Source organism: Sturnus vulgaris, chromosome 14, assembly GCF_052056855.1.
Source record: "Sturnus vulgaris isolate bStuVul1 chromosome 14, bStuVul1.hap1, whole genome shotgun sequence".
NCBI classification, from domain to species: Eukaryota; Metazoa; Chordata; class Aves; order Passeriformes; family Sturnidae; genus Sturnus; species Sturnus vulgaris.
Window position 1 is genome coordinate 8238524 of NC_142256.1, and position 18927 is coordinate 8257450.

At 39.4% G+C, this 18927-nt stretch overlaps 1 long non-coding RNA gene across 2 annotated transcripts in view; it reads left to right on the forward strand.

Annotated features, from left to right (window-relative positions):
• The first annotated feature begins 1911 nt into the window (after nt 1-1911).
• The window catches only part of LOC148222139 (uncharacterized), a 36847-nt gene continuing 19831 nt past the window's right edge, over nt 1912-18927 (forward strand). For both annotated transcript variants that reach the window (XR_015806922.1, XR_015806923.1), the window contains exon 1: nt 1912-1950. This is a non-coding gene — a long non-coding RNA (uncharacterized LOC148222139). The remainder of the gene's footprint in view (nt 1951-18927) is intronic.

Genomic DNA, 18927 nt, shown 5'->3' on the forward strand with positions numbered 1-18927 from the left:
TCAGTGATTGTCATTTCCTAAAATCTCAATTGTTGAAGATGCTAGACCAGTCAATAAAACACTTTTTTTTTTTTCTTCAGTTTTTCAGTCTCTTATATTTCTTGCCAATTCTTTCTCAGTTTTTTTCCCTCATGACTCGAGTGGGAGGTGGTGTGGTACTTCAAACACCTGATTTGTGGAGGCACTCGATTAACAATCTCAGCTCTTACATTTTTTACATAAAAGAGGCCATGAGAAAAGAAATGTACTTATCTTGCTACTGCAGTTTACCATTGCCATTGTGCTACTACAGATGTATATAGTATATCATATTTTTATTTTTGAATATCACTTCTTGCATATTTCCATTCTGTTTTAGTGAATTGAAGGCAAGGTGATGAAATAGAAAATACATCTGAATGAGAAAATAGTCTGAGAGACTGAGAGGTAAATCTGTGACACAAATTGTTATTTCCTCAAGCTGTTAGATAAGACAGAACCAAGAAAGCAGGCAATAAAAGCAGACCAAAATGGGAAAACAGGAGGTTATTGACATATGATCTAAATTAAAACACCTTGTGTTACTGAAAACAGTCTTTCATTTTTTAAGCATTCAGTTTCTGCCGCTTTCAGAAATTAATAAGTTGCCTACTGTCTCCAAAAGAATTTAACACTTCAGTGCCTGTCCATTATTATATATGCTGTCTTTTTTTAAATGGAGAAGCATGGGATAAATTTTATACTTTCAATATCTGTATTGCCTAATTCTGTTCTTTATGAGTCAGCATACTGCTTATTACCCTTTTTTTTTTTTCAAACTTGGATTTTTTTGTGTGTGTAATGTAGTAGCAAAAAGGCTGAAAGATGTTAAATAATGTCTGTTAAAGTATTACAAATAAAGCCCTGTGCCGCCTTCCATCCTCAGCCCCATTCTCCCAGGATTTAACACAATGACTCTCAGACCTCAGTGTGTCTGCTTTGGATACAATCTCTGCAGATTAATAAAACTCAATGAAATATTTACCTTAATTGCACTCCAGCCTCTTTCTTTTAATCATGTTGAATAGATCTAACAGCAAGTGCTCCTTCCCACTAGTGGTTTTCTCATTAGCACACTATTGGAAATAAAACTTGGAGCTGCAGGTTGGCCCCTAAAGCAGCAGAGGATTTAAGGTAATGTTTCCTGGGCTTTACCCAGGACATTCCCATAACCCTGGCAATAAAAGCTCTCTCAGAGAGTCACTGAGGCTGGCCCAGGGCTCTGCAGGCTGGGCAGTCTCCTGTCCCTGCCCACATGTCCCTGGAATTTGTCCAGCTGGATTTTGGATGTCTTTAAGGAGCCTCCACGACCTCTTTGGGCAATTTGCTCCGCTGCTTGACCACTGGTCCTAAAGAAGTTGTTTTTATTCTTACATTTAAATATAATTTTTTTCTATTTCCCCTTGTTGTATTGGAGGAGCTCTTGTGTGAGAGATGCTTTAAGCCCCTGATCAGGTTGGCTGCAGCAGGCAGAGCATTCCCAGCAGGTCAGGGAGGGCACCCTGCCCCTCTGCTCAGCCCTCTGAGGCACATCTGGAGTGCTGTGTCCTGGAGAAGATCCAGAGAAGGTTGATAAAGAGGATGAAGGGACTGGAACATCTCCCTTGTGAGGAAAGGCTGAGGGAGCTGGGAAAGGAAATGAGTAGCTGGGTTTGATTCAGTTGTCTCCCAGATGAAGTTGTAAACAAATGTGGAATTTAAAGGAGGATTAAAATATTTTGATTTATTCTATTCTGCATGTTCAGCATCAATAGTTTCATTCCAGAGAGAATAATGTAAATACAGTAGAGAGATCAGGATTAGATCAGGATCAATATTCACTTGGATTAACTGCTTGCATCCACTTTTCTATGGTTCCACAGAAGTAATGAATGTTTCACTTTCTTTCAGTGTCTGCAGATGGAGTAAAAAACTCACTACTGTCATTGGGAGGTAAGAATGAACTTCAAAGATGGTTATGTCTAATTCTATGTTTATGTGTATATATATCATGTATGAGGAATCTCTATCATTATCCATCAAAACTTAAAATTTTCAGGCAAATTCGGGACCCCTTTATTAACTCTCCATACATGTACAAAGAAGAGGCTCTTAACTGCACTGAATCATCTCCTGATATTTTTCCTCATAATGGTGAATTTTTTATCTTTAATGGTGATTTTGAAACGTAGATTAATTATCAGCCAGTATCTCTGGCTTCATCTTGTACCTTTCAAGCAAGAAAAGTCACGAAGGAATTTTGTAAAAGTTGTAGTAGTTCAGAAAGGTAAACGTCAGGCCAGCTTCATCTCTTGTTCTCAGATCTTCCCAGCATTAAAATTGATGAAGAGAAGATTTATCAGGATGGGAAGTATTCAACCAGAACATACAGGAATCCAGAGCTCCGTGCATGTCCTCATTTGTCTTTGTCTTTAGTCATTCCTCATTTCTGGTCATTCAGCTTTATGCAGCCACGGTTTGAGTTCTGTTTAGAGAGAGCTCTCATTCTACATTTGTAGAACCCCCTCTGAAATCTCTGAAACTTAATGAGGCTCTGCAGTCTCAAATTCACACTTAAATTTATGCAGTCCAGACCATGCTATTATGTACTGCCTTCATTCCATCTTTCAGTGAAAACTTTTTATTCCTAAGCAGGAAGGCAAAATTTCATCCTTATTTATTCATTTATTTATTTCACAGAGTACTTGAAAATAACTTGAATTGTCAACTGCAATCTCATAAATTTTGATAGTACTTTATATGAGGTTTAATCTGCTGATAAGAATCAATGCATCTGATCATCTGATTAATTGAACTAAACTGCAATTAGGTGCTAATGAAGATCATTTGTGATCATATGGAATGCATGTAATTCTTAAGTTCGATTTCTAAAGATTGACAGTTTTCTGCTCTACTGGTTTTTAGTTTTCTCTTTGTTTTGTTTGGGTAGGTTTCAATGCTGCATTTCCTGTTTGGAAAGAAATAGAGTAGAAAGTGAAAATTATTTAGTAAGGAGGTTGAAACATAGTTGTGAACAACTGAAAGTGTGTTTGAAATTTGTTTTACTCTCTGATGGATGAGGAGGACAGAAAATCATCTGGACCAAAGGTTATGGCAGGAGTTCACCCTTTTTGCTGTTTCCTTGTAGCATCCCTTAGGGATTCACACAGGGACCACTCTTGTCAGCAGGAAAATGTTGGATCAGAGCCCCCTTTTCAGCAGCTTTGGGGGTAAAATCCCCTCAGAGGGAGTGGGAGGAGAAGGAAAGGCTCTCTCCAGGCTGTGCTGGTTGGGTTTGGTCAGTCTTAAGAGGAGAAGCCAAAAAGAACATCCAAGCCAGCAGAATTTAGGTATTTTGGTATTTTGTAACACCTGGTTCAAAATAAAGAGCAGAGATTTGTGAACAGAAGATTATAATTATAACTGGTCTTTGGGCAACTTGATGTCTGTTGGAAGTAAAAATAATAACCCATACTTAAAAAATTATAACAGCAAATAAAGCCTGAAGAGAGAAAACACAAATCCCATTAAAAATCAATGGGCTCTTATTTCACTCACTAAAACAAAGTTTCTTTTTCTTGAAATTAAAGGTAATTGACATTTGTTTTCTTGTTTGGTTTCAATTTAAAACAATGATGCCGAGTTAATTCTCTGCTGTCTAATATCTGAGTCTTACACATACACAAACCCACAAAAATCTCATTTGCACCAAGATTGCCAGTTAATGATTTTGATCAGGGAATTGCATTGTGGTTTCATTAACTCCAACAAAAACTTTTGGTTCCCGGGCTTATGGCAATTATAACTTGTTTTGATAAAGGCATGAGTAGCTGTACCTATTTTAGGGCCACTTCTCATTGGAAAAACAAGATATTGAGTAGTTCTGTTCAGCATAGTTACTGTTCAACGTTAGAGTTCAAAGTTAGAGTTAAGGATAGTTCTGTGCTTTTAATAACTTGAAATTGCTTGAAAATGCACATAATTACAGAGGACTCAGCCTTTCTTTAGTATGGATTAGCATCCTTCTCTATCAATAAGGCAATTATAATAATAATAACTTGAAAAAGTAGCAAAGCCATTTTGATATCATGATGTTTCAGATAAATTTCTGGTTTATGCACTGACCTTGGTGAGCACCTCCATGGCAGTGTTGGATGATTATATCCAACTTGTCAAACAAAACAACACCTTATGATTTAAAAAAAAATTACATTACCTCAGCATAATTTAAAAAAATGGGGAGGGGAAGGAAAAGACAATAAATGCAAGTAGCTATTCAGGTTATGTTTTTATTAATATCATGTCGTGAAGCCCATCCTGACTCAGGGGGTCACACACAGATAAAGGCACCTCAAGCACTGCAATAAATTGGGCTGGCTCAGTCTTGTGGAGGGATCAAGGAGCTCCACTTCTTCTCCAAAATGGCCTCAAGCAGTTCCAGTGCTGAGAAGAAATAAAACATAGGGAAGGGCAGGCACAACAGCACAGAAAAGCCTTGATTTTGGAATATTTGATATTTTAGGCTAATTTGTTTTGAGATATAAGTGCTGGCATCACTGCAACTGGACTAAATCTTTGGGCTTAGCCTTTGGATAAAATAAGAATAATTTCTTGTTTTTGCATATCAAGTGTGTTCCTTTTGCTCATATCAAGATTTTAAGAGCAAGGAACAAGATTTTAAGCACAACACACCACAAACTGGTGGGAATTTGTGCAACCTCTGCTCTAACTTGGATGAAATAAATTACTGATGACTCCAAGACGTGCCTCCCATAATTAGGAAAATACCCAAGGGTTACCCAAGTCCTTCACTTAGCAGTAGATGAGCAGGTTTTTGAACAAGAAACACCTATGGCTAGGAGAGACTAAATCTATTTCTAGAACTATAAAGTTTGTCAGTTGAACACATGGAGCCCAAGCTCTCCATGAAAGCTGGCAGGTTATCAGCCAGTTTATCTCCAGAAGGAAATCCAGTATGAGCCACCATTACCTATTTATAGTCCAGAAATACTGCAGTCTGTCTTACAGCTGAAATTTTTATGTGTTTAAGTAGATGATGAGTTTTATAATCAGCAAAGATGCCCCAAAACCTTTAAAATGTAAACTTTTAAAATGACTAAATTCGCTGCATCTATATACTGTCCATAAAGCCAAATAAAATGTAAATATTTCTCAGCTGAAATGCAGAACTGCTTAATCTCTCTCCTGGTGCTATATTTTACTTCAGCTGTGTCTGACTGCACTTTGTCCTACCTATAAATAAAGTCATTAGATTGTCCACAGAGCCTTGCAGACATGTCTATAATCAGCAGTGTTATAATCCGAGCACTTTCTGTATTGGGAGTTTGATCTATACAAACACGAATACAATAGTAGAGGGATTTTAAAAGTCAAATAAATGTCACTGGAGTGCAGTAGTAAATGTGTCCAAGGAATGTGCTACCTTAATTGAAAATTCAAATTACTGAGCATTGCTCCTTTTCAATAAAACATTCAGTGCTGTTGAATGAAAAATCAATAGCTGCTTTATAGTGCATTTTTCTTAAGCAGTAGGCAAGAACTCAATTCCCCTTCAAAGGATTTTTATTCTTCTATCTTTGGTATTTACTTCTCTCCCTCTTTTTCTTTCTCTCCACAGCAGAACTGTCTTCAGATTCTTTTGTAAGCCAAACCATACTTCACTGGCAAAACAAAACCAGAGCATGTGGTACTCAGATTTGGTAGCTATTGTTGTAAAGTCATTATAAAGTCAGGTGCTTGGGTACCTCTCTTTTTCCTGAGTGAACACTTAATTTAGACTGTGTCTACTGAGGTTTCAGGAAATACTCTAGTTCACATTGGGATAGGATAGGATTTAATTTTAAGGCAGGAGCTTTGACATCCTTGTAGGGTAATTTGAGATTTGTCCTTGATATTCAGAGAGAGGGAAAAAAAAAAAAAAGAAAAAGTAAAAGCTCGACTGGAAATGGTGAAAATGCGCTGGAGATTTGTAAGGAAGAATGAAGGGAAGTTTTTAATGCCTGCTAAAACAGGGATCTTTGTGGAATGGGATATTCTCAGAGAAGATTCTCCATGGTGCTTGATAGAGGCTGAGAGTACTCTGTTGATTTTGGTGTTTGACCTGAGCAGTTGACATTTCCATCAGGGCAGGTTGTACATGAAAAGCCCGTGGTGTCCCTTCCTGTTGTCCCTGTTCCCTTGAGAGGGAGCACAGGAAGTGTTTGTGTTCTGCTCCTGGTACCTGCCCCTTCTCCCCTCCTTTTCTGCACACCTGGGAGCCAGTGATGTTTTCCAGCAAATCAACCTGAGGACACATTTCTGGGATTCCTGCCCCAGCTGTGTCCCAGCAAACACTCTCATCTCCAGTGTGGAAACTGCTGCAATCATCTGCACCTCAGTGATGAGAAACATTTTCAGATTTGCCCTGTAACTCGTGGCAGGAAAAGCCCTCGTGCTGCAAACTGCTGTGCACAGAGGCATTTGGGAGTTTGGGGTCAAAATTATCTTAATCTTTGAGGATAAGTATGGAGGAGGTCATTAAATTCCAGCATATAAATCACAAATATTGATTATAGCTGGCAATTGGATACATAGTGTCACTACATATGCCATAGCCTGAAGTTGTGAATGTATTGCACATTCCCACAGCTTTTTAAATTAATTCTAAGCATCCCTTGTTTTGCAAGAGAGCAGAGAGCAATGACAGTAAGTGTTACTTAGAGCATAAGCTCCCAGGGAAATGTGCCTCGCTAAAAGACCAGGAATGAGCTTTAATTTAAGTTTGCAGATCAAAATAATTCCTTGGAACATAGAGGAAAATTGTGTGTGCCAATATAGACTCGTTCCTTTAGATGGAACTTGTCCTTTCCTAGCGTGGCACTGATGTGACTTAGCAACAAGGATCATTAGTCTGAGCTAAAAATGAGACCAGGAAAAGAGCCAGTTCAAAGTATGCATTACAGCAGGAAAACCACTGCTGCTGCATGTGCTGGAAGTGTTATTGCCTTTCCCAGAGGTAAAGATTACTTCTTCAGCTCAGCTTTGTTGTTGTCCCCAATGCCATAAGCAGCTGCTTTCCCCCCCCCCCCCCCCCCTTTCATTTTTGTTTTGCTTTGTTTTATATTCTGCAGCTTTTCAAATTAACAGGTGCTTGTGGAGAGGCATAAGCAGGCCTAGAGACCTAAAAATTAAAAAAATGCTGTAGAGACTGGGTGTGTGGGCTGATGTTGAAATTCTCCCATGTGTAGCAAATCATGAAGAACTCATGGCTGGTCACCCAGAGGCAGAATCTAATCTGTATTTGTGGTAACAGATGTAAATTCTGGAAGCTTTTTCAGTATCTTATACAGTTTGTTTTCAACCAGCTAAAAATGAGAGCTTGATTTTTGACTCATCAGTGAAGTCAAAGAGTGATGAAAGAACCAAGTCTGTTATTTTGTTCACTGCACAGAGTCAGTGTCCTTAAGTGACTTCTGACTTTTTCAGTCAACATAAGATGTTTTTCTCTGTGTGCTGAGCTTATCCATGGGTGGCAAACAGAGTTCAGAGCAGCTTTGCCCTGCCTCTCCCTCCTCACCTCCCTGGCCTCTGCACCAGAGTCTGCTTCCAGCACGGCTGTATTGCCCACGATATCCTGCTGGGGCCGTGGCTCCTGGGACTCCTCTGTGCTGTGATCCTGTTCTGGTTCACCTCTCACAATCACAACGAGTTCCTGGCCTTCCTGCAGCCCTGCTGGGTGTGCTCCCCATCTGACCACCCTGCTGGAGGCTGGTGTTCAAAGCAAAGCCAGGCACAAACTGCACCATCCTGCAGTTCTGCTCCAGCCCTGCCCAGTTTGGGCACCTCTGGCTCCATGTGAGCCCCTCTGCTTGGTGGGTGGGAAGAGGAGTTTGGGATGGGGAGGATGAGGGAGGGATGGAGGGAAATGATGAAGGGTTGTTCTTTCTGTGACATGGAGATGTGACTGCAGCATCATCTGAGAGCTGCTGGCCCAGCCTCCCGTGGTGTGGACACAGCATCACTCCCCTGTAACACGGGGTTTGTTTAATTTCTTTTTAGGAAAATTTCCAAGCTCTTAATTCCATCCTGAATCAGTGTGAAAACTAGTTATTTGTAAAAGCAGCATGTGAATGGAAGAGTTTCTAGCTGATGCAGGTTCCCAACATTGAATGATTTGGATGTTGAAATATTCTTTTTTTGCTTTTATTTTTTTCCCCAGGAGAATCTATTTTCTTCCACAGGAAAAAAATAATAATAAAAAAAAAGAACTTAGAAGGCAATCTGCCACCAATAGCAATGGGCCAGAAGAGATAAGCAGTGCAAAAAAAATGACAAAGAAGAAATACACAATAAATGATTGATAACAGTGAGGTGAGGTTACGGTGAAAGATGCTAGTTTGATTCTGAGCTGGTCTTGTTAACAAAACAATTCATAGAAAATGATGTCTGGAGGGCTATGGGATTATAGGTCATCTTTGAGCTTGGCTTAACCTTGAGGAATTTAATTTAAGTCAGTGACTTTGTAAATAAGTTTAGTCAAAATACCTTTAATGCTTTTTCAAATATAAGTCAGAGATATATTGCTGCAAAATAGCAATAGATGCAAAAACAGTAGTAATGGCTACTCTCCTTACTGAAAGATGTGCAAGTTCTGAGAAGTAAGTAGTGAAAGAATGTAAAAAAGCTAAAATTTAACATTTTATTGATTTTTACTTTTAAGACAAAAGAAAAAGAAATGTTAAGTTTCCCCACATTTATTCTAACCCACTAAAACTTAGATTTATTTATTTTTACTCTGCTGAGCTGTAGGCTTTCATTCTTTGTGATGCCTGTATCAAACAGGATAACTGAGAAGTGTGAAAAAAAAAAAAAAAAATCAAATTGCTCAGAACATGTTTCCCCAGAGTGACATAAATCCTGGCATTTGAATGTTGCATTCCCTTGCCTTACCCTGAGCAGGAAAACGAATGGCCCCGCCAATACAGAATCTGATTCTCGAGCAATGCTGAACAGCTCCCTCAAAATTAATTTTGGACAAGACAAACGACGTGGAGGAGCCGAGCCAATCCCCCCCATGACCTCCCCTGGAGGGTTTTTGCAAACTGCCACTGCTCCTGCTTGTGATGCCAGTGCTGGGAGCTGTGGGGACAGAGCCAGGCAGCCGGGGCAGGTCCCGGGGCTGGAGGAGCTCCAGATTCCGCTGCTCCGGCAATGTTTGCTGAGCATCTCCCATGTGCCACACGAGCCTTGGGGAGAGAATTCCTGCCACAGCAAAGGGCCCCAAGTTGTGATGGTTTGGAATGTGGGCTTGCATCGGGTGCCTTTCAAATCCCTGTGTTATAAATGAGAGACAAAAGTCTCTATATTCAGCAAAATTTAAATTGTTTTATTTGATACAGAAAGAGCAAAGCAGGGCTGGGGAACGTGAGGGGTCACTGCCCACTCCACCCAACCTTGGTTTGCAGCCTCTTCTCATACTGTGGGTTCTCATTGTAGTCAACAATTTTTTGGATTTTTGTTGTCATAAGCAGTGGTGGTTGAATAAACATCCTTACACAAAGCCTTTGGGTGATAATCAGTCACAGATTGCCATCTGGGCCTTGTAGATAACCACCAGGGAAGTTCTGGGAGTCTGGTTTTTGGGATAGGCAGCATTGATCAGACAAAGGCAGGAAGGGCTTTTTGGGAAGTCTGATTTTGCAAGGTGGTAGCTGATACAACTTATTTGGAAAACATAACATAACATATTATAATGTAACATAATACAACACAATATAGCATAACAAGGTGATTTTAAACAGAATTATTTTATCATATAATTTCCGTTATCTAGTGTCCATGCTTCACTTCAGAGCTTAGTATTCTGGTTTATACAAACCCCAATGCTTTTGTGATTAACACGAATCTTTTATCAGTTATCACACCTGGGTGGTGGGAAGTGCTCCCAGAGGTGGCTGAGGCAAGGGGACAATGGAGGAGCCCCATGGTGACAATTTCCATGGGTGGGCTCTATGGGAGGTGTAATCTCAGATATGGCTGCGTTGGTTCTTGATATTGATGCCTAAAGAGGCGACCTAGAATAGAGGCTGGGCAGAGTTAAAGGAATAAAGCAGGGATTTATTAAAATCCTTCCAAGGATTCACCTTGGGCAGTGGCTACACCCAAGATGGACCCAGAGTCAGGAGTTCTCACACTTTTATCAGTTTGGGTCCATTTCCACATTGGGGTTCATTGTCCAATCCCAGCTCCAGGTTCTGCAGTCCCATCCTCCCAGATTCTCTCCTCCATTCTCTGCTGTTTGCACTTTTTGGGGCTGGAGCTGCAGCTGTCCTTGGTTGTGGGGCTGGAAAAGGATTGTTCTGTGTGCCTGAGCTGGGAGGAGAGCTGGGAACACTTTGTGTGGAGGTCAGAGTTATCCACTAATGCAGTGCAGAATCTGGAAAATATGAAAGCTAAAACTTAAGGCATCAATATTTTGGTACTTTCTAATTCTCGAGGAACAGATTCATATCTCTTTATATCCTCATTTTCTATTCTGCAAGAAATGGGGATAGAAAGGGAATCTGAGTGGTTTGGTGTCAAACCATTCCAGAGGTTCCTTTTCCCCATTTTTACAAATCACACAATGCGAGCAACAGAGAAAAGGGAATATTAGTCAATAAACATTTCACATTGCAAAGGAAGGAATTAATCTATAACACCAAAATATTTCTTCTTTCTTTTGATTTTATTTTCTTTCTGTTAAACAATTATTTTTTTTTCCTATTCAAGCATATGGGGCATTATAGCTGATTTTAGAGCCTATGTATAGCTTTGTTCTGCCTGATTTCAACATAGCCAGAACAAAATGTGCTAAACTGCATCAAGCATTAACATCAGAGGGTGGCCCAGCAGACCACATGCAGCTTTTAATTAGACACACGCAATTGTGTGTGAGCTGGCTGGCTTGCACAGAGTTAAATGAGAGCAGTTTGACCTTCTGGCAGCAGAGTGCTAAATGCTGTGGCACTCGAGCCATTGTAACACAAACCACCCTGCTCACCTTCCCATCCAGCCCAGCCCAGCCTGGCTCTTGCCAACGGAACCAAATGAACATTTGGAAAGGTGTGTTCAGTGCTAGCCAGATCCCATTCTCTTAATTATGCAGCTTTCACCAGTGTGCTGCACTAAATCATCCTTGCCCAGGGGTGGTATAATTACTGCTGAATAGCCTGGTGCTGAATAACTTAATATACCAGAGGCAACAATTATTCCCAGAATGCGGCTGTTCCACTTTGCCTGTTTACTCGAGTTCTTCAGAAAAATTATCCCCTGACTTCAGTACTCTTCAGGGCACTTCTGGTCCTTTATTTGAATATTTTGGTCACAAGCTCAGCCCTTTGAGAGTAAGCTAAAAGACTTCCTTAGATGACTGAAATGGTAATGGAATAAATATCTTCAGTAGCTCTATAGAACATAGTTTTAATTCTGTCATGGTCATGCTATTCATTTTAATTTAATCTCTACTGCCAACCCATTTCTTTTGAATTGCTCAAAATTCTTTTTTTCCTGATTTGAGGAGGAAAAAAAAAAAAAAGAAAGCTAAACTTACAAACCCCAATAACCGAAGGTCACTTTTATCTTTAATATTTTAATAACCTATTATAGTTTGCATTTGCAACTGGAGGATTTCCATCAGATCCAGTGCAAGATAGTGCTCCATTTCTTCCAGGCACAAGGTCCTTTGCTGGCTCGTGCTGCTGTGAGTGGGAGCAGCTCATTGCTGTTATCCCTCTCTCTCCATTTAACTGCTTTTGTGACATTTTTGTTGAATAGTGTGGTGATACTGGTGCTACGAGACTTTTCATTGATCTGTCAAAGGCTTTTCAAAAAGTTTATCCTGCAAATGCTTCTCTGACAGGAGAATTTTCTCCAGATGAGAGGTGTTAGCTTTACAGTGGCATTAGCATTAACCCTCTGAAGGGTTTAGCAACTGAAAATGCTTCAAAACTCTAAGCTATTATTTAGTATAATTTTAACTATTTAAAATCTGCATAGCAGTGAAGTGATTTTGAAAATTTTGCCTACTTTACATCGGTTTAGAGTTATAAATGTATAGTGTTGATCTATCAGTTTGTGTCTGACAGTCTGGCCTCCGTGTTGTATGCTTGAGAAATAACCTTTGCGTCTCACAATGATTTGACAATTAATTTTCACTTAATTTTGTTTGCTATTGTCTGGCTTTAAGATGTGAAAAATACCCATATGAAAGGAAACACTGGGAATTAAGAGTTAAGTCTGCACAGACTCACAGTAAACTGTCTGAAGATGGCCCCTGTGACCTCAGCAGGGTTTAATTTGCCCAAGGTGAAAAACTCTTGGTATGTCACCCCAAAGTGCATTTCTGCATTTCTGTGCATATTTAGATGTTGCAGCAAACAGTTAAACTCCTGAGAAGAAGTGAGGAACAGATTCTATTTCTTCAGCAGACACTCATTCTAAACCATATTTGCTTATAACCTTATCTGAATAAAGGCTGCCCTGGTTCTGAAATCTATAATGTTATTTCATTACCCTCACATTCAAACACGCATACAAATCTGACAAGCAGGAAATTCATTGGCTGAAAGCAACTTCCACTTCAGCAGCTGTATCTATTTTGGTGTATTGTCTTGGAGGCTGTGTCAACGAGCATCCCTATTCAAAAGCTCAGAATTCAAGTGCTGAAGTTTTTGATTGGAAGCAGACTAATATTAATCTTCAGTTATCAAAAAGTCTAGTTCATCATCTATTTCCCCATGTCCCCAGTAAAAAGAGTTGCTTTTTTTTTTGCCTTTTTTTTTTTTTTTGTAAGTCTGACAAAAATTCATTTTATTTGCTGAAATAAGATTTTATTTAAACAAAATTACCACCCCAAGAACAGGATATGAAACTAAAGAACTTAAGTATCTGATGTTATGGCACGTGAAATCAAAATATTCTCTGTACCTCGGAGACCAGACCTACCAGACGAAAGTCAGGTAAACTAATTAGTGCTGAGCAAAGAACATTTTCTATATTATGGCTCTCTGGGCTAATTTCACCCCTTTTGAGCTGCTCATTGTATAAAACTCCTTAAATCAGTAGGACACGAGGCACTGTACTGAGAGCAAGGTCAAGGAAACCAGACTCTTTTGGGATATAATGAATGGAGACAGAATTCTCCAAGGGATCTTTTTAATGTATGTCAGGAGCACAACAGATCACAGAATAGTGATTATGTATCTCTAGGTCTGCTTTTTTTATTTTTTAACCCCAACTGCTGTTTCCACATTTTCTTGTTGAACATTTCTAAACTGAAGACGAGGGTTTAACAGGAAATTCTCGTTATCAGACTGCCTCTTCATGGGAAAAAGATAAAAGTGGACATGTGGGAAAAAAAATCAGGAATATCAGAAATGTTCTTATTTGGTTAAAAGTTGAAGTTGATGAGCAGCCATCTAATATGGCTTGGATTGTTCTTTATTTTATGGAGTTATGCTTTCATTAATATCTTTAGTTGCAGAATTCCTTCATGTGAGCTGTCTGAACATGCAAAAGGAAGAGTCCAGTGAACTCTTCACAGGCAGTAGAGCTGAATTGCTGACTCATCCTAATCTATATTTTATATTTATTTATCTCCAGTAATGTCTGTGTCTCAGTGTGGAGTGAGATAACACATCCAAATCATCTGAGATGCATAAGCAGAGAGATGATGAACTCCTTCAGGAAACCCAAAGAATAGGCAGGACTTACTTTGAATAAAATAATTGATTGTTTTTGGCAAATAACAGAAAAACCTAAAGTAGACTTGTATAATTTATAAATAAATACTACACCTGGTGCCAGCCATTAGATAGTCCATCCCAATAATTACAAGAGTTTTGCTTTTGGGTTAGGGGGGTATTTGCCAAAAATATTTCAGTTAAGAAAATGGAAAAAAGGGGGGAAAAAAGAAACCAGTTAACCAAAGAAAAGGATAAGTAGCTTAAAAGAGAAATCTAAGACTTAAGAAATACTACATATTTTCTCTGAAAATCATATAAAAATTCTCGATGACTGTGAAGTTTGGATGCATAGCTGTTTGTTGAGTCTTGAAGCTAACATCAGGTAAAACCAGGCAAGAAAACAAAAATCAATAGTGCATCTTAATACAAATTATCCATTAAATTTCAGAGATGTTCTTGACCCATCAAGGTCTACTAACGTAGACTCATTTTTGTTCCTTCAAGTTTATTTCATATATGAGAAGCATGACTTGTCCATACTGAGCATGAGAAAGAAATCTTTTTGGTTATACAAAGCACAAATTGGTAATCTGGAAGAAACAAATATCTATATACATTTCTGATTTATGACTGAAGACAAATATGAAGAAAATATTTCATTTAGCATAACCTTGTCAGTGTTTTCCAGGCTGCCTTCATTCACAGAGGCACGTGCACCAGTGTGGTTTAGTCTGTCTCCAATGATTTTGGATGTGGTTATCTTTAAGAAGCTATTTTTCTATGAACTGCTAAAAGATTTTATACCCTGAAGTACCTCTACTTTCCCCATTCATAACTAAATTGGAACACTCAATTTTGAAGTAATAGTTAGTGTGATTTATTATTTACCAAGGCAGCAATGAAGAAATGTATTTGAAAAGAAGCCAGTAGCAAATTACAATCGATTTGCACAATATAACAAATAAAATGTTTTAGGGAGGCAGACTTGCTGTTTGAAATGATATGTGATCCATAACAATATTTCCAAGATGTCTGCTTCTTTATTACTGTCAACAATTCATTAATCATCTTCCAGCAAAGAAAGCAACTCACCTTTCCTGCTGGTTCAGACATCTAAGAAAGTGCAGATTTTAGCTCTGGGATTTTGAGCCATGTTTTACAAAATGCTGTTGTTTCAGTAAAATGAACGTACAGAACTTCTAGGTGTCCATTTATGTGCCTTTGGAGTGAAGGCAGGGAAAATTACTTACCCTGTGATGGAATCACAATATATATATATGGTGATAGATGGTCATTTTCCAGTGAGGTAAAAGAGTAAATTTTTATAACCAAAAGAGAGGAAATCACAGAATCAGAGATTTGGGTTTGGAGGCACCTTAAAGATCAGATCATTCATTTCCAACCCCATTCCCATTTTTCACTGCACGTTTTCCTGCTTGTTTTCTTCCTGAGCAAGAAAAGGAACCAGAAGCCCAAGATGTCTGAGTTAAAAAAAAATGTTGTAGCCCAGTGACAGTAATGTGCCTAAATGAGGCAGTAAAACCTCCAGAGTAAGGTCTGTTGAATTCTCTGCTGCTTGCTATGGGTATTTCTCAGATTGTGTTGGACATTTCACTGCATCCTTGAGATAACATAGAAGAGTTGCAGAGGAATGAATTTTCTGCTTCTAGTAAAGCCTAAATGAAAGATTAGATCAACAGAGATGTTTAGGCATGCAAAGATACAGATAAATGCTGACAGGATCATCAGAAATCCCATGTTTAGGCCAGTGAGTTTATTCAGAATTAAGTGCATTTTCCATGTAATTCACTTTTGAAAATATCATCCATCACCAAGCTGGATGTTTAAATGCCACTGTAAATCTGGACCAAGTTATTCTTATTGGTAACCAAGACTGGGGAAAAAAAAAAAACAAAACTGCAAAACTGAAAAAATACAATGATACAAATAGAGCTACTGCTTTATTTTATCCTTGAACAAAACAGAGTCTGCTTTCTAAACACAGTTCATTACTGTAGAAGAGATCATTCTGCCAAAAACACGGAGTAGTGCACTAAGTTATCTAAAAAGCCTCAGGAACTTCTTGGCCAGACAGCACAATCTGTTCAGGCAGCCCTTTGATATGCTATCAGCAGACACAGAGCAATCTCGCTGTGGCCATTCCCTCTATTACTCTCCCAGACTGCTGCTGCTCCCTGGGTTGTATTTCTGTGCATATCCATGCATTTAGGAATCCTTAATGGATTTCCCTGACATGAATTCATGCAATCCATCCTCAACCAGTGCACAGGCAGGGTGAAAATGTGGGGTTAGAACCCTTCATTCAATCAGACTGAGCTGGAAACTGCAAAATGTGACATTAGGAGCAATTAATTTAACCATCAGCAGAAGACTGAACTACTGCTCTTGCTATGTTAGTGCTCCTTGCAGAATAAAAATAACAACTGGCCACTGCATCAGGACTGCTGAAGAACAAAAGGAAAGAACCTCCTCTTTCAAGTAAAACAAGCTCCTTTCCAACTGAAGGAGTGAATAAAAGCTCAGTCAAAATTTCTGAGAACGTTTGCTGAGGCAGCTGTGGCTGAGCAGCCTTTTTTCCTAGCTATAAACAAGCACAATACTTATACATTAATATAATTGCTGCTATTCATTGCCTTCATTCAAGGTGCTTCAGGGGAGGAAATGTGAAGATAAACAGTATGAAAGAGCAGAACATCACCAGAGCAATGTATTCCAAAATTTTCTTAATTATTGAATTTTGATTTGCACAAGAAATCTTTCATAGGAGAAAGGGCTGCACTGATTTTTTTTTTTAATTCTTGTTTGAATGCAAGTCATTTGCTTTTGGAGGTCTTTTTCATGGGTTTTTCCAGTCTTTAATTTTGGAATTAAACTCTGCCACTTGGATAAGGCAGAGGGGCAGCTAATTAGCCAAGAAATGGGCATTGAGAGCTCTTGAAAAAAATAAAAAAATCATGCTTTTGTAAGTTAAATGATTGCTGAGGATATGGTATTGATTTGATAGTTTTGCAGCTGAAAATGCTTGCTAATTGGAGAACCAATTCTGTATTTTTATTCTCAGCACAGAATTAAGAAGCTTCTGGATTGAGCATCAGGAGCAAATACTTGCTGAAGGAAAAATGAATCCAATAAAAGCCCAGGATGTGATACTGGGTGACACAACAACCTGGCAGCCATGCTCTGGGCACTCTAAAACTGCCCTGGAAATGGACAGGTAGAAATATTCATAAATATGAATCCAAAATTAATATCAGTGGATGCTAGTAGGCAATTATTGCTGGCCAAGCTAATAACATTTTTTCAGCTCTGGTTTTCATCAAACTGGTCCCTGGGTTTATAAGTCCATCTGTCAGAGTGATTAACAGAGAGATATAAAACCTTCTGATGTACTGCCCTTGCTTTCACAGAATTTTCTCTTTTTCTGACAAATCATTCTGATAGAAAGAAAGTGGTAAAAGGATAAGGGGTAAAAGGGAGAACTAAAAATGTTAGATGTTTCTTCAGAGCCTTAAAAAATCCAAGAAAATATCTGAACAATATGAGAATTAGTTTAGATTATTTTTAAATGGATGCCTTTTTTCATTTCCCTCTATATTTATTTTATCAGGCAGTGTTAATCAGGTGTGAATGCAATATTCAGGAAAGAGAAATCACACTCCTGTTCTGTTTCACATGTCATTCAAATAGCAAAAAGTGTTTGGTGATCTACAGGAGCTGAATATTTGCAGTCTGCTGGTAAGGGCTGACAAATTACACCAATCCTTTCCTCACATCTCTTTGAAATTTCTCAGGTTTGTTTGGTTTTGGTTTTGTTGGGGGTTTTCAATAAATATTCTTCTCCATTCCACATAAGGTATTGATATTTCTGAAAAAGTGCCAGCCACTACCTTGAGTAATTTCAATAAATATATGTCCAGCAATTCAAGAAGAAAGAAGGGCTGAAGTAAATCCACCACCAGCACTCCTTGCCAGCCCATTCCCTGCTTTACACCCCTCCACCCCCCAAATAAGTTATCTACAGAGCTCTGGGATGCTTGCTAGGAAGATAGCATAAAATACAGAGGTGTGAATAAATAAGAGAGTGCTTGTTTCTTCCAATGTGTGTGCCTTGTGCTGGTTTATGTCACTATCATGTCCCTCCCTTCATCCCTACTGTCTCATTCCTTTTATTAATTGCTCTGCTTTTTCTCCCCTTCTTTTTTTCTGGCCTTTCTTTTGCAAAAGCATAACATCTGTTCCACTCATTCATTTTTGCCCATTTATTTTTCTTTTCTTCATTGTCTCTTCACTGTGTAGGTCTCCTTTGCTTTACCTCGGAGAGATTTTCCTCCATTCTCTCATTTCACTCCTTGTGATTTGTCTGCCCTTCCTTCTGGGTATAATTCTTCCAATTTCTTTGTCATGTGAGCTCTGTCTCAGTGACCCCCTTGCTCCACGTTCTGCCTCTGGTCTTTCTCTTTATGCCCTTGTACTGATTTAATTCTTTTCCCTCCTCCACAGTGCACAGCTGAGACCTCCAGCTCTGTCTTGTGGTGTTCATAGAATCACAGAATATCCTGTGGAATCACAGAATATCCTGTGCTGGAAGGGACCCATCAGGACCATCGAGTCCAGCTCCTGGCACAGCACACTCCAGGAATCCCATCATGGGAGAGTGTTGGAGCTCTGGCAGGTTTGGTGCTGTGACCATTCCCTGGGGAGCCTGCTCAGTGCCCCACCACCTCCTGGGGGGAGAACCTTCTAATATCCAACCTAAACCTCCCCTGGCACGGTTCAGGCTGTTCCCCCGGGTCCCAGAGAGCAGAGGTTGGTGTGTGCCCCTCCTCTCCCCATCATGGGGCAGTTGTCATTGTGATGAGTTTTCTCTCAATCTCCTGTTCTCCAGCTGAACAAGCCCAGCACCCTCAGCTGCTCCTCACCATCCTTGTTGCCTCCTTTGGATGCTCTCTAACAGTTTTATATCTTTATTTTTTTAACTGGCCTCCCCAGTTCAGGACAATCCACTCCCTTGACCATCCTGTGCTGCCGTTCCTGATGTCCCCCAGGACAGGGATGTCCCTCCAGGGCACACAGGTGACACATCCCACCCTCCACCTTCCCCATCCCTGTTACATCAATGGCAGTTTCTGCTCTTCTGGACCCTTCCACCACCTCGCTAGGCTGCACTACAGCTGCTCTGGGTTGT